The sequence below is a fragment of the Narcine bancroftii genome, chromosome 4, assembly GCF_036971445.1.
Source record: "Narcine bancroftii isolate sNarBan1 chromosome 4, sNarBan1.hap1, whole genome shotgun sequence".
NCBI lineage: Eukaryota > Metazoa > Chordata > Chondrichthyes > Torpediniformes > Narcinidae > Narcine > Narcine bancroftii.
In genome coordinates, this window is record NC_091472.1 from 89484130 (window position 1) to 89501021 (window position 16892).

The 16892-nt window shown below is 38.9% G+C and overlaps 1 long non-coding RNA gene across 1 annotated transcript; it reads right to left on the reverse strand.

The window, feature by feature from the left end:
* Window positions 1-269: 269 nt before the first annotated feature.
* On the reverse strand, window positions 270-12290 carry LOC138760802 (uncharacterized). The gene is made up of 3 exons (XR_011355881.1): window positions 12004-12290; window positions 4825-7433; window positions 270-2249 (listed from the first exon to the last, which is right to left on the reverse strand). It is a non-coding gene; the product is annotated as an uncharacterized lncRNA (long non-coding RNA).
* Window positions 12291-16892: the final 4602 nt, after the last annotated feature.

A 16892-nucleotide genomic window follows, 5' to 3' on the forward strand; every position in this document is an offset into this window, starting at 1 on the left:
AAAAGTGGATGTGTGATTAGTTTTCTTGTAACACTCAGTAAATGCCATCCATTAGATAATACATTTTGGATATTAAACTTTCAGGAAGTGGTCTTGCCTGTTTTTGGAATATCATTGCATTAAGTCTGTTCTTCTAGTACAGTGTCAGATGGATGACAGGTTACAAGATACTTTGTTAACTGTTAGAAACAGAAGTACCTTCACAGAAATTGCTCGAGACAAAAATTGAGAACAAAGAACATTTATTACAACAACAATGCAAAGTTGGGTGCTTCCCCTTACCCTGGGAATACACACATACACTGGGGCTCACCCAACTTTTATACAGTTGATTTCAGTATCAGAATACCCTCCCCCTTACATTCTTCTGCCCCCTGGATGGGTTTGGCAGAGGCAATCCTTCCTGCCTACGTGCAGTTTCAGTATACTTGGAGGACCAGGGGGTATCCTGTCGGTGTCCCTTCGTGTTATTGTCCTTATTGACACCTTCCTGATTCTCGGAGCTACAGTCTCTTGGTATGTAGAGTTGGCTCATCTTGTCTAGGGTTGGCTAATTTAATATGTATAACTTTGTAAATCTGTGTAAGGTTAACTAATTAGATATGTAGAACTTGGCACTTCTGTCTATCCAGACTACCTCAACTTCCTACATTCTATTGTTCCTTACCGCTCCTTATCTTATTCTTATGGTGGCTCATTGATCTTGTCACAAAGACTAGAAGATTCTTATGTTAATCGTGCTGACTCTGCTTTCCTGCATCCTAATTCCCAAGCTCATCCTGTTTGTACTGGTTACAGCCATTAACTGATGTATGAATTTTAGTTTCCTTCATGTTCATAATTTTAGATCAGTTTTCCCATTTCTCACAATCCTCACTTTTCTTTTAGATCAGTAATACTGATCTTTCACCATGATCAGTGTTACTGATCTTAGGTTACTGGTTTCAGTGGTACTGATTCCCCCCCTCATCCTCACTTTTCTTTTAGATCAGTATTACTGATGTTGTAAAGTGCAAGGTGTTGTTTTTCCCAGCTGGTCAATAACCGAATTGCAGTCTCTGTGTCGTTGGATAGAGTTAGGGAAACATATTTTCTTTGGGGTATAATGTTCTGACGAGGGGTTCGATGAATTAAAAACTGCAGCCAAGTCTTTAGGCAGGGGAGCACCATAAAGGTCAGAGTAGCGAGTCCAGCTGCTATAAAGGTTGTGAGTATCAGACTCCAGTTTTTAGTAGTCTAGTCCATCCCACATCAGTCCGAGGTTGCCAAGTCTGAACATGGGCATGGGCAGATTCTCGTCGAAGTCCTGAAGCAGTGTCTTTAACCGCCTGACTGTTGTAAGCATTGTCCTGAACAAGTCTTTGAGAAACGCTGCCTTCAGCAGCGAACGAGTAGTCAAGAGTCAGGCGGTTCCGTTGAATTGTGGCTCGTATCTGCCGTTCCTCTTCAGCCCCGAACCCTAGGGCCACCGATCTCCGAAGGCTATCTGGAGTCTGATATTGAAATGCCAAGCAGCTTTAGAGTACTGTAGCAGCTCACGTTGTTTGTAACTGGTGCTCCCCTTCACGGGGTGGTGTTTGTGATGAGAAGAGACCAAGCTGGGGGGAATTGTTTCTTGTGATTTAACCTGTGTGTTGCAGCTTGTCTGCTAACATTAGCATGAGTATAATTGAACTTGTGAGTGCAAGCCTGTCTGTGTACATTAGCATATGTATTAACTCTCTCTCTCTCTCTCTCTGCGACATGTACAATCCTGACTACCATTCTGTCTGTCTTTGTCCCACCATGTCCTTTGTGTTATCACTTTAAAACTCCTGTCTTTAAAACCTGTGTAGGCTAAGATACAAATCAGATGTACTCCACTAAAGCTGTTCAGTTCCCCTGGTCCATATTGGAATCCCTTGTTAACCCATATCCCACTATGACTATACTTTATATCTATGCCCTGTCTACATTCTAAAGGAAAATAATTGTCACCTCTGCTGCCCCTATCCCAGGAGGACTTAATACATTGTGAGTAATTAAGTGATGTCCCAGAAATGGAGAAGCAACAATTAAACAATACAATAAATGGTAAAAACAACATTACGGCACTTTTTCACGGCGAGGTGTAACTTTCAGGTCAGAAGGAAGAGGGACTGCACGCCAGGTGGAGGGTAGATTATCAACGTTGTTATTCTGTGGTTCAGTAGCTGGTTTAATTCGTTGGATGTGGCTCCAGCATTTTTCTTTTGTTCGCACGGCAGTGTCTGTAATAAAAAGTACACAATAGGGGCCATCCCAGACAGGTTTCTGTTGGTGATGTTGGCATGCTTTTACATATAACCAATCACCAGATTTAATAAAATGAATAACAATCTGACTTTTCTTTGTATGAGGCAACCAACCTGCAATTTGTTAGAGTGAGTACATAACAGACATTGCAGCACAAGAGCCCCTGGGAGAGAACTTGAAACATATTCAACCTTTAGTTCTGCCTTAAGTAAAATGCCTTGTGCCACAGCTCACAGGAGCTGGCCTTATTTAAAACAGTCTGTAAAACAGGCACCAAAAAAAGTTAAAAGATGTTCTTATGAAGATTGCACACACAATCATTTAAGTACAGGCTAGTTTCTATTATATTCCACTTAAAAGTTCTGCTCCATGAATCCTGGAGCTTGTGGAGTCATTAGTGAATCAAGAAATATTGGTGCCATGCCAATCTCATTCTAACATGCCAATTTCTCCAGTCCTTAAGTCAAGATGTACTGAATAGCATCTGGTACAAGATCTGTGAGTTATTAATGATATTATTATTCTTATGCACCCAATTGTTCTGAACTATGCCACCAATTTAAATCATATTCCACCTATTGCAGTACTCACACAGCACCATAGACCAATTCGCAGGTTTATTTCTCCATTAAGCTAAATCCCGTCACGTAGGGTTTACCTCCGTGATTATTTACAATGTAACTTCCGCACTACCGGATTTAAATATAAACCTGATGAATGGGGGGGGAAGTTATCATGAATTAAATAAGAGCGGCAATACAGAGAAATTGTGCTGAGGCATTAATTTCACTCCGGAGGAAAATGCACCAGAGAAATGAATGATTAAACTTATGGGAATCCCCAGAGGTATCTTTATTCTCCAGAGGTGGCCGATCTTTAAACTCACGGACCTTGACTGCTGAATGTGTAGAAGAAATGTACTAAATCTGTTGATAGGGCTCCATACCTTCTAACTGCAAGACAAGAGCCTGAAGCCTCAATTTCAAGTGCCACAGTGCACTTAAAGGGACATGCACACTCCCCCTTCAACTGGCTGATCCAGCCATTTTACACATCAGATCCTTTCTTTATCTTACATACTCTTAAAATAAGACGTTAGAACTCACCCTATTTGCGCAAACATTTCTCCCTGCAAATGTTATAACATCACTCAACTCTCAGGTACTCCCTGTGCAAAATCGCATTTGAATACAATTTATTTCATAAATTGGAATTAACTGGTAGTTAAATTCGCTCATTCTACAGTATTGATAAACGATCATTTATGACATTTAAATTTTAGCATGAATTTTAATCAATATTGGTCAGTGACTGAAGTGGGAAGTCGTGATTTATGAAATTATCTCTGGTCTCTACTCTCCCACTCCCGGCACTTCTCCCAACATTCAGGAGCTGGCACACAGTCCCTGCCTTTTTCATGTTACTCATCTACTATTCCTTTAACTGCTTGCATCAAAATGTTAGCCTTTGCTTTCTGCTTATCCTCAGATGTCTGGACAAATGCTTTTTGTGCGATCTGTAGAAGCTGGGTTATTCCCTGCTCATGCCAATTTTCTGTCTTTTGTAATTTTCTTCTAATGTCTGGGGCTGAGTTGGTAACAAAACCTGTTAGTACCAATTGTTCCCCTGCTGGGGATTCTATGTCGAGACCCCCATATTGTATATATATTTGGTCCCAAAAATTGGTCTAACTGTTCGGCACATCCCTGGGGATCTTCTATCAGGGAGGTCAGTTCTTTCTTAAAGTTACGCACTTCAGTACTGGTCAGGGGCACATTTACGAAACCGAGACCCTCTCCCATGGGAACTTCTCGCAGTGGTCTCATCCAGTTGGTTTCTGGCTTATTAGGTCTGGGTTCCTGCTCCCTGGGAAATGAATCAAAGGGTTCTGCCCTTTCTTCCTGAAGAGTCTCACGCTGTTCTGAATTAAAGTTACCTCTCTCTCCTGTCAAAAGAGGTGGTAATCGAGTGCTTTGTGAGCGAGTCATCATACCACTCCTATTCTCTTCTCTTTTCTCTAGCTGTGGGGGAGGAGGGGAAGGTGCAGAAGGGTAGGGCATAGGAGAGAGGGGAAAGATAGGAGCTGGCATAGGAGGAGCATAAGGTAGAGGAAGGGAATGTAACACATCCCATCCTTGTGTTTCAAGGGCAAAAGGTTCCTCATCGTTCTTGTCCTTACATTCCTTTTCATTCAAAACAAGTTGATCAACCGATCCACTGAGCCAGCAGGCTGCATATTCTCTGCTCTCAATGTTATCTCTTTGATTTTGATAGAGCCAGATACTCAATGCCTGACACATCCAGTCCTCATCGGATCCAAACTTTGGCCAATACACCGAATTCCCTTTTATCGGGTTTTTAACCCATTCCAGACAGCAATACCTGACCATGGTCTGTTTGTCTTTCCCGCGGGTTCTCCCCACACCCCAATCAAATAGCATTAATCCTAACGGACTTTGCTTAGTTATCTGATCGTCCTGTCCTTCCCTAGGACTCTCTTCCATGCTAATCACACCTCCCATACTAACAGGTAAGTAAAATTCCTCTTACCGGGATCCAGTAGCTATTCCTAGCGCGCTTGCTTAACGTCCTCCCGTCGTTTGTTCTCAATGCCTTTTCTCGGATATCACTCGCTTCATCCACTGACCAGCCACCCGTTGTCCGTGAGTCCAGCTGAATCAGCTGGGGTGCATCTACTCTCGTCGTCGTGCACTCTGTCAGTGGAGGGAGTGTGATCCCGGACGAGCCCCCATTTGTTAGAAACAGAAGTACCTTCACAGAAATTGCTCGAGACAAAAATTGAGAACAAAGAACATTTATTACAACAACAATGCAAAGTTGGGTGCTTCCCCTTACCCTGGGAATACACACATACACTGGGGCTCACCCAACTTTTATACAGTTGATTTCAGTATCAGAATACCCTCCCCCTTACATTCTTCTGCCCCCTGGATGGATTTGGCAGAGGCAATCCTTCCTGCCTATGTGCAGTTTCAGTATACTTGGAGGACCAGGGGGTATCCTGTCGGTGTCCCTTCATGTTATTGTCCTTATTCACACCTTCCTGATTCTCGGAGCTACAGTCTCTTGGTATGTAGAGTTGGCTCATCCTGTCTAGGGTTGGCTAATTTAATATGTATAACTTTGTAAATCTGTGTAAGGTTAACTAATTAGATATGTAGAACTTGGCACTTCTGTCTATCCAGACTACCTCAACTTCCTACATTCTATTGTTCCTTACCGCTCCTTATCTTATTCTTATGGTGGCTCATTGATCTTGTCACAAAGACTAGAAGATTCTTATGTTAATCGTGCTAACTCTGCTTTCCTGCATTCTAATTCCCAAGCTCATCCTGTTTGTACTGGTTACAGCCATTAACTGATGTATGAATTTTAGTTTCCTTCATGTTCATAATTTTAGATCAGTTTTCCCATCTCTCACATTAACACATCCAGTTAGTCTGGGAGTTATCTCTGAAAAGAGCAGTCATATTTGCTGGAATCCCTGGGTCATGGTGAGTTTGATCAGCATTCAGTCCGATACCACCCTACCCCCAACCCCCAGACTACACTTTTGAAACACATTACACTTGCATGTCTCCAGATTTAACCTGTATACACTGAGTGATGATGAGTTCCAAGAACATAAGAAATAGGAGCAGGAATCAGTTATCTGGCCTGTCTAGTCTGCTCCATCAATAAGATCATTCAATAAGATCATGGCTGACTTGGTCATGCGTTCAGCTCCACTTACCTGTCCATTCCCATAACCCTTAATTCACCACTATTCAAAAATCTGTTTATCTGTTTTAAATGCAATTAACGAGGCTGCCTCTACTGCTTCATCGATTCACTACTCTCAGGGAGAAGCAGTTCCTCCTCATCTGTGTGTTAAATGAAAAGTGGAAACAGCCTTCCTGTTCTCTCCTATCTGATCCTTTCATGTTTTTATATATTTCTATAAGATTTCCCCCTGCCCCCCACCTTCCCTTCATCCTTCTAAATTCCAACAGGTCTCAGCATCTTCAGTTGTCTCTGCAGGGAATGAGCCCCTGAAGAAGATCAGCACCTATATAACACGGCACAGTGGTGGGGTAGAGAGTGCAACGGTCTCTCAATTCCAGGGCTCTGTTTTCTATCCTGGTCTCTGGTGTTGTCAGTGTGGAGATTGCACGTTATCCTTGTGTTCACATGGAATTCCCCCTGGTGCTCTGGTTTCCTCCCACACCCCAAAAATGTGCAGGTACATTATTTGGCCACTGTGTAGCACTATGGCAGCACTACAACTCCCAGGAGGTATCAAACTGGCTATGTGACATCAGTGCGTGATGATGTCAGCACGGGTCAAGCGCGTGATTCAGGCTTTTAAAAGAGTGCGCAGATGATGAAGAGTAAATCCATTTGATTCGCTCTAAAAATACCTTGTGTGGTTATTTCATCATGTCCACTGAGGTTCCAGTGGCCACAATCGGTGCCCCCGACGAGTCCAAAAGCCCATTTTTGGATAAACATGGACTCTGCAGCTGTTGCTGTGAAGTGACCACCTTTCTGGATAGCTGACCCTGATCTGTGGTTCCAACAGGCCATCGCAAAAATGGTCAGCAACTTCCCACGAGATCCACCACGTACCAGCAAGTACAATGCTTTAAAAGCACTTTTATTACATGTATATGGTATGTCCCATAGGGAAAGAGCAGCCAAGCTATTACATCTTGATGTGTTGGGAGACCGCACCCCTTCAAAACTAATGGAATGGTGCAAAGATTTCATTGACATCTCAAGTCAGCCTTGATGGCTCAGTTAAAGCGCCCAAACTGGGCTGATGAGCTGCCCTGGGTATTACTGAGCATTAGAACAACTCCAAAGGAGGACCTCCAAGCTTCATCTGAGGTGATCGTGTACGATGCACTGTTGGTGGTTCCATGGAAGTTTGTCCCCTACTATTCCAATTCCAGCGATGATCCTAAGGAACTGTTGAGCAGGCTAAGGGAGACTATAGGAAAATTGACTCCTATACCACCATCATCACATAATTGGTAAGGGCTTGCAAATTGTAGTGTGAATTCAGCTTTAAATTTAGTAATAAAGCCTTGTATAAACTGAACTGCTCTCGGTGTATGTGTCTATTTTCTTTCGGTAGCTCAAACACTGTGACCAATCTAAAATGAACAAAATGAGAGGTATAAGTTTACCCAAGACACTTGCCTACCACAAAAGGAATTTTTGAAATGATTCATTAAAATGGGGAGTATGTTCTCCTCTTTCTATAATTTTTTTTACCCCAGGAATCAGAGGTTGTTTGTTAGTTTCTGACGACGACATGTTTTTGTGTTTTAACCGTAACCCATAAAATGGAAGGTAGTGGAGCTGGTCCTTCTGGAATTTTGGGGAGGGAGGATTTTCTTATTTTTTTTGTTTTTTAATTCAATACCTTTACATAATAATTTTATTTTGAATAAGTTCAGTGTTTTTGGATTGCAGATGATGACACCTCAGACAAATTTAATTTATAATTTATAGGAATTCTTCCTGGATAGGAATGTATGTTAATAATTTGGAAAAATAATGGGTAAAACAGTTATGGGTAAAACAGTTAAGATATTGTTTTAATATCGATGGGATTAATGGACCCATAAAAAGAAAGAAGGCATTATTGTATATCAAGAAATTAGGAGTAGATATTGCTTTTTTTTTATACAAGAGACTCATTTAACTGAAAGTGAACATTTAAAATTGGAAAGAGATTGGATAGGTCAAGTAGCCTTCTCTACATTTAATTCTAAAGCTAGGGGAGTGGCAATTTTATTTTTTTAAAATTACCAGTTAAAATCCAAGATGTAATTACAGATCCAGTGGAAAGGTATCTTATAGTGAATTGTCAAATATTTTCTGAAGAATTGACTATATTGCACCAAATTTAGATGATCAGAAATTTATACAGGATATTTCTTTAAATTTAGTGTATGTACATGAAAATGTTTTAGTGGGTGGTGATTTTAATTTTTGTTTAGAACCTGAATTGGCTATGTATTTAAGCATATAGTGAAATCAAAGGCAGCTAAGCAATGTTATTTTTAATGAAAGTTTTTAATTTAACTGATATATGGAGAAGAATGCATCCTAAGGAAAGGGATTATTCTTTTTATTCTAGCAGATTTGATGTTTTCTAGAATTTATTTTTTCTTGCTTTCTGCTGAAAATTAATCAAGAGTGATTGCTGTGGATTTTAAGACTAGATTATTATCTGATCATTCCCTTCTTAATTGAGTTGGAATTATAGAAAAACATTTAGTTTATAGATAGAGATTGAATTCTATATTATTGAAGAGACTGGATTTTAGTTTATTGATAAGACAACATATTCAATTGTTTTGTGAAACTAATTTAAATTCAGTAGATAATATGTTTGTTATTTGGGATACATTGAAAGCTTATTTACAAGGTCAAATTATATTATTCTTCAAAACTTAAAAGAAGATATGAAAGATATATACAAATTGGAAAAGGAGATAACTATTGGAAAAAGAAATTCAAAAATCATCTTCTGAGGATAATATAGAATTTTAGCAAATAAAAAATTACAATATAATACAATGTTAACATATAGAACAGAGAAAATGATACTACGATCTAAGCAGAAATATTATGTTAGGGGAAGATCACAAAGTTTTGGCTTGTCAATTAAAAGTGGAACAATCTTCTAGAACAATTAATACTATTCAACAGGATAATTATGAAGTGATGTATAAGCCACAATTAATGGGGTATTTCACGGACAAGTTTCTCTTGTGTCTTGGTGTGAGCTTGCAGGTGCCTCAGATTGAAGAGACTGCCATCCGTGCGGTACCGGATGTAAACAGCGTCTTCATTGTTGGGGTCCAACCAACCAATTTTCCCCTGCAGCCGCTGCAACCGTGTCTGCCTGTCCCGCATCGGACTTGTCAGCCACAAACGAGCCTGCAGCTGACGTGGACTTTTACCCCCTCCATAAATCTTCGTCCGCGAAGCCAAGCCAAAGAAAGAATGGGGTATTTAAGGAATTTTATGAGAATTTATATACATCTGATTCACTACAAGATGAAGAAGCTATAATTATTTGTCATAATTAACATTAGCATCTTTAACTTAAGAAGATTTAGATCGATTAGAGGGTCCTTTTACTGAGCAGGAGATTTATGATGTGCTTCCTAGTTTAAATAATATATCTCCAGGTGAAGATGGGTTTTCAATTGAATTTTATTAAGAGTTTAAAGATTTATTGATTCCATTATTTATGAAAGTAATAGAACAAGCTTCTAAACAACATTGTCTTCCAGAAACTTTTTCTATGACAATAATTATGGTTATTCCTAAGAAAGATAGGGAACTATTAAAGCCTACTTCTTTCAGACCATTATCTTTGTTAAATGCAGATTATAAAATTTTAGCAGAAGTATTGGCAAATGGGATTAATGAATATCTTCCTGATTTAATAAATATGTATCAGACAGGTTTCGTTAAAAATACAAACTTCAGAGAATATAGTAAGGTTATTAAGTATAATTAATTTAGCTCAGAAAAAAGATTTGACATTGTATCAAAAAGCTTTTGATAGGTTAGAGTGGATTTTTTTTTTAAAGGTGTTAAGCAAATTTGGTTTTGGTATTAATTTTATAAATTGAATTAAAGCCTTGTATAGAAGTCCCAAAGCTAAAGTGATTATTAATGGACAGATATCTCAATCTTTAAAATTAAATAGATCTAGTAGGCAGGGATGTCCTTTATCACCAGCTTTGTTTGCTTTAGCTATAGAACCATTTGCACAAAAGATTAGAGATGATCAACAAAGGGATTTAAGATAAACTAATTTTATGTTGTATCTGATTTATTTGCTGATGATGTATTTATTTGCTGATATATACTCAACCACAAATATCATTACCAAGACTTTATATAGACTACGGGAAAATTTCAGGATACAAGGTAAATTGAGATAAAAGTGAAGTAATGGAACTTGTAAAAGGAGATTATTCACAATGTAGACAAGCAGTTTGTTTGAAATGGACAGATAAGATTAAATATTTAGGTATACACATTGATACTAATTTGAAAAAAATTGTATAAATTAAATTATATTCCATTACTTAAATAGAGGAAGATTTAAAGAAATGGGTAAGTTTACTGATTACGTTAATTGGGAGAGTTAATTGTATTAAAATGAATATTTTTCCACGACTTCAGCATTTATTCCAAACTTTACCTATATCTCTACATCAATTTTTTTTTCAAAATTTAAATAAGATAGGATTTTTTTTGGAAAGGGAAGATGGCAAGAATGCCATTAGAAAAATTTACATGGAAATATGAACAAGGATTACAACTTTGCAATTTTAAGTATTATTACAGAGCAGCACAATTAAGATTTTTAATTTTATGTTCGCTAAAATTAAACCATCATGGGTGGATATTGACTAAATAAGATGGGAGAAATTAAAACAGATGAGTTTATTTATAAATGGGATTTTAAATCCAATATAATAGATAAGGAAGCTCCGATACCAAAACATTCGTTGAACATCTGTAGCAAAGCCAAATTCGAAATTGATGGATATATTCTTTCATTTAAAACACCAGTAATTAATCTTTTTTCCAAAAGATAATATTTTTTTTAAAATATATGGTATCACAAGGGAATTTCTAATTTGGGAGATTATTATAATAATAGATTGATGATCAATTAATTATTAAATATGGCATACCTTACAATATATTACTTTGTTATTTTCAATTGAGGGCTTATTTGAGAGAGAGATTAGGACTAGAAATGATTTTTTAAAAATCTTTCAAATTTGTAACAAATTACGGTTTATGGAATGATTTAAAAATTTATTTCAATTCCATATATATTATTATAAGAACACCTAAAGCAGGTTTGTTTAATTCAAAAGAAAGATGGCAACAGGATTTGGACAAAATAATAAATCAACAAGTCTGGAAAAATTGTGTAAAGGAGCTATGACAAATACTATTAATGTACAATATATATTACTTCATTATAATTTTTTATATCAATTGTATATTACTCCTCAGAAAACGAGTAGATGGAGATAGGATTTATTGGATCAATGTTTTAGACGTGGAACAGAAATTGGAACTTTCCTTCATTCCATGTGGTCTTCCTAAAAGGTCAATCCTTTTTGGGTTTCTATTAGTAAATGTTTTACAACGGATAATGGGAGTGAATTTGCCTTTAATTCCTGAATTATTTGTTAGGAAATTTTGAAAATGTTACTCCTAAATTATTGTTGTCAGATTCCAAATTAGTTTGTTAAGCTGGTTTTAGTAATAACAAGGAAATGTGCCACTATAATATGGAAATCTGATGTTTTATTAACATTGGAATGATGGCATGTTGAAATTCAAAGCTGTATTCCATTAGAAAAAAAAATGTATGATTCAAGGGATCATACATTGTAAATTTGGGGTCTGTATTTTATTAATTTATTTCTTGATCAGTGAAGTTTTCCCTAAAAATATAATTATTTACTTGTAATTGTTTTAGAATGAAATATCTTATATTTTAGTTTTGGGACTGGATTAGTTGGGGGGGGGGGTGGTGGAATAATGGGGTTTTTATGTAGTTTTTAGTATTTTATAGATTTTCAGCATTTTATTATGTACTTATGCTATAACATTCTTAATTTTTGACATTATATATGTGGAATAAATAAAGTGTTCAAAAAATTTTACCAGGTTGCTTCTGGGAGCGATCAGAGCCCCTCCAGAGATCAAAGTGAGCCACAGACAGCCTGTCATACAGGTTCATGGTCAGCAGCCCAGACTGGGTCTCTGGTGATAATCTTGGGGCACCTCTGGGATGTGAGAGATGACAAGCATTAATCTGAATTAACCAAAGGAATCTCTTGGCTACTTTTCCACTCTGCAACACTTAACAATTCATTAACCACAGCCCCCTCAATATACTCCACTTCATCAGTTATCTTCTGATATTGAATAAGAAAACTGCTCCTTTAAAATGCAGGCCATAAAATGGTTTAAAGGAAAATAAGGATAGAAATCATGGGCTTTTTCTTTGGACTGGTTTTGTCTCCATGAGAGAAACTTTAATATGAACTCGAGTTATGTTGCTTCACACCTAAGTGTACCCATAATGTGCCTGACAGTGATCACAATACTACAATTTATACAGGTGTACAATAAGTGAGAGTGTATGAATAAAGACCAAGTGTAAACTGAAGGAAAGAAACTGTTCTACATACAGAATGAAAATATACTGAGGAATAATCTCCTCCTTCCCATGTTGAAGAACAGGAGGGTGGAGAGAAAAGGAGCTGAGGAGGGGGATGGGGGAGGAAGAGAGAGAATGGAGAGTTTGAGGGAGTGGAAGAGGGAAGGGGAGATATGGGGAATGAGAGTCAAGGGAAGGAGTGATTTATGTTTTGTTCAACTTTTTCCAATTTTGATATTCTTGATATCATCCATTCCTGCTTTAGTATCTATAAATAGTCCAGACCCAAAACTTTGATCGACCATTTCTACCCAGAAATGCTGCCTCTGACCTGCTGGTCCCTCCAGCTACTCATTGTCTGCAATTAAAGTGATAAAATATGATCAGTTAGAAGCATTGGAGTAAATTACTGCACCAGTGTGAGGTAAAAGTCCATGTCAGCTGCAGGCTCGTTTGTGGCTGACAAGTCCGATGCGGGACAGGCAGACACGGTTGCAGCGGCTGCAGGGGAAAATTGGTTGGTTGGGTGTTGGGTTTTTCCTCCTTTGCCTTTTGTCAGTGAGGTGGGCTCTGCGGTCTTCTTCAAAGGAGGTTGCTGCCCGCCAAACTGTGAGGCGCCAAGATGCACGGTTTGAGGCGATATCAGCCCACTGGCGGTGGTCAATGTGGCAGGCACCAAGAGATTTCTTTAGGCAGTCCTTGTACCTTTTCTTTGGTGCACCTCTGTCACAGTGGCCAGTGGAGAGCTCGCCATATAACACGATCTTGGGAAGGCGATGGTCCTCCATTCTGGAGACGTGACCCATCCAGCGCAGCTGGATCTTCAGCAGCGTGGACTCGATGCTGTCGACCTCTGCCATCTCGAGTACTTCGACGTTAGGGATGAAAGCGCTCCAATGGATGTTGAGGATGGAGCGGAGACAACGCTGGTGGAAGCGTTCTAGGAGCCGTAGGTGATGCCGGTAGAGGACCCATGATTCGGAGCCGAACAGGAGTGTGGGTATGACAATGGCTCTGTATACGCTTATCTTTGTGAGCTTTTTCAGTTGGTTGTTTTTCCAGACTCTTTTGTGTAGTCTTCCAAAAGCGCTATTTGCCTTGGCGAGTCTGTTGTCTATCTCATTGTCGATCCTTGCATCTGATGAAATGGTGCAGCCCACCTCACTGACAAAAGGCAAAGGAGGAAAAACCCAACACCCAACCAACCAATTTTCCCCTGCAGCCGCTGCAACCGTGTCTGCCTGTCCCGCATCGGACTTGTCAGCCACAAACGAGCCTGCAGCTGACGTGGACTTTTACCCCCTCCATAAATCTTCGTCCGCGAAGCCAAGCCAAAGAGAAGAAGAAGTGTGAATAATTGAGGCATTTCTGTATTACTCATCCCAAAAGCTCATTGATTTTGCTTGCTGTTCAACATTTGACATGAATTGCTGCAAGGTCACATTAAACGCTACTTCACTTGCCTGTGATTGCACAGAGACTTAAACATCATGTAAAGTTCCAGTTATGGAACCTTTGATTCCAATAAATTAGGCTACGATATTGGACTATTTAAAAAAAAAATCCAGCTTAAGATTTGATGGCAATTTGCTGCATGATTATTACATTTTTGTGCTATACCACAGACCTAAAGAAATCTCTTGGTGCCTGCCACATTGACCACCGCCAGTGGGCTGATATTGCCTCAAACCATGCATCTTGGCGCCTCACAGTTCGGCAGGCAGCAACCTCCTTTGAAGAAGACCGCAGAGCCCACCTCACTGACAAAAGACAAAGGAGGAAAAACCCAACACCCAACCCACCAATTTTCCCCTGCAACCATGTCTGCCTGTCCCGCATCGGACTTGTCAGCCACAAACGAGTCTGCAGCTGACGTGGACATTTACCCTCCATAAATCTTCGTCCACGAGGCCAAGCCAAAGTGATTTAATTCATATATTTTAAAAACAGTGACAGGTCCATACATGGGAAGCTTCAGCAATACATCCCAACAGTTGTGTAAGACACTATTAAAGGCCTTCATTAAGACTTAAATGACTAACACAATAGGTATACTGTGGGGCTAACAAATAATGCTGCAAACATAATTGTCAAGAGTGCTCTTCATCCTTGAACTGTTTCTGAACCTTGTATTGCTGATCACACCATCTTCATTTAGTGCTCTCCTTTGTCCAATTGAGTGCTATCCTTTGCCTACATTTTTTTCTCCATTTGTAACCAGCAACCACTTCTTCCCCAATCCATTATCTTTTGTTATCCTTCCCCAATGATCATTGAGTGCCATCCTATCCCCAACTCTTCAATAGAATCATCTAGAAACAGCATCAGGTCCAATAGTGAACAACCATCCTGACCTCAAACAATTATCTCAATCTCCCAAATGCCTTATATTTTTACTCTGTGACGTACAGCATTAGAGTTGAAATGTACTACAATTAAACACTGGGAGAGTCGTGAAGACATTGTCTTCATTCCCTGCCTCATGGTCCAACCACCAATTTCATTTCCCACCTTGGCCAATATCTTAAGACCTGACTGTTCACAACTCTACCTACTTTCACTTTGAGCTGAGACTAGTCTGAATCTTCTCCATTTCTATGATAATTTTCTGTCTGAGAATTGCTTAGACCCATCTCTAATTCACCCATTCATCATTGAGTTTTTCTCCCACTGATGCTGCTCGACCTGCTGCGTTTCCTCCAGCAGGTTGTTTGTTGCTCTAGATTCCAGTATTTGCAGCCTTTCATGCATCTCCAATTAAATGAATTATTTGGTTCTGCCTATACCAAGGATCACACAACATTCATAGAACCCTAGGAGTCTGAAGGACTATAGTAGAAGAGGAATTGTCAGAATGTTATCAGTCATGAAATTGTGTTAGGTGAATTGATGACATTGAAAGTTTGATAAATTCCCCAGGGTTTTTACTTTAAGGTGATGGCCCTAGAAATAGTGGATACATTAGTGATGATTTATTGGATCGGTTCCTTTGGATTGGAGGGCTGCTAATGTGACACTTTTTAAAACTGAGAACACTAGTTACCCTAACTTCAGTCGTGTCAAAAATGCCATGCTGCGCAACTGAAAAGGAGATTGGTTTAAATCAGCATGGATTTACAAAAGAGAAATCATACTTTAAATTTCTATAATTTTTTTTGAGGAAGCAATCAGTAGAACAGTCAATGGTGAAACAGGTGATATGGTGTATTTAAACTTTCAAAAAGCTATTACGGTTCATCTAGTTATAATTTATAGATGAAGGAATTGTGTGCAATATCTCCAGCTTTGCAGATGAAACAAGGCTGGGTGTCAGTCTGGGTTATCAGGAAGATTCCAAGAGGCTGCAGGGAATGGGCAAAAAACATGGCAGAGATGGAGTGTTATGTACTTTGGTGGCAATAAGGCAGCAGATTATCTGAATCAAGATAAATTTAGAAAAGGGGAAGTGCAATAAGACCTAGGTGTCATGGCACATCAATCATTGAAGGGTGGAATACAGGTGCAGCAGACGGTGAAGAAAATAAACAGCGCAGTGGACATTATTGCAGGAGGTTTTGAATTTAAAAGCAGGGAAGTCAAACTGCAGTTACCAGTAAATAGTTTCAACAGTAATAGCACACCAGGAAGAACAAGTCAATTTAAGGATCAATAGTTACATTAAATCCTGAGGTATTCAAAAGGCACATAGCATTTATAGCAAAAAAAAAACAAATGCTGGAGAAACTCAGCAGGTCAAACCGTGCTTTTATGTTGCAACGGTGATGAAGGGCTCAAGCCCGAAACATTGGCGATGTATCTTTACCTTTGCGACATAAAGGCACGGTTTGACCTGCTAGGTTTCACCAGCATTTGTTTTTTTCCTCCACTTAACCACCGTGTCAATGGAATCTTGTGTTTTACCCCAACATAGATATGAAAGGCTAAACAAAGATTAATGGATTTTACCTAATTGACCTACAACCTCCCATGCATTTTTGAAGAGTGGGAGGAAACCAGAGCATCTGAAGGAAACCTATGTAGACATACAAGAATATACTCTTTATTTGAACCTGGGTTTCTGGCACTGTAACTGCATTGCGCTAACCACTACACTAACCGTGCTGTCCTTGACTCAATAAGCCACTGGTTTCTCATGCAGAACTATTATAGCTCATTCACTTAGTAGTAACGAACAGAGCAATGATTCTATTTATTCTGGTGGTCAGAGGGTTTCTTTTAAAAAAATATATAGCCTTGGTTTATAGAAGTGTACAATACAGAACGCCATTTGGCCTGGGCTCATTTTTAAGTGCATTTACCCCACTGCAAATTCGTACTTCTAATTGCCTTTTGAAAATTATTAAATGTTTTGTGTCAGGCAGAGCACTTCAGATAATAAACTACTATAAAA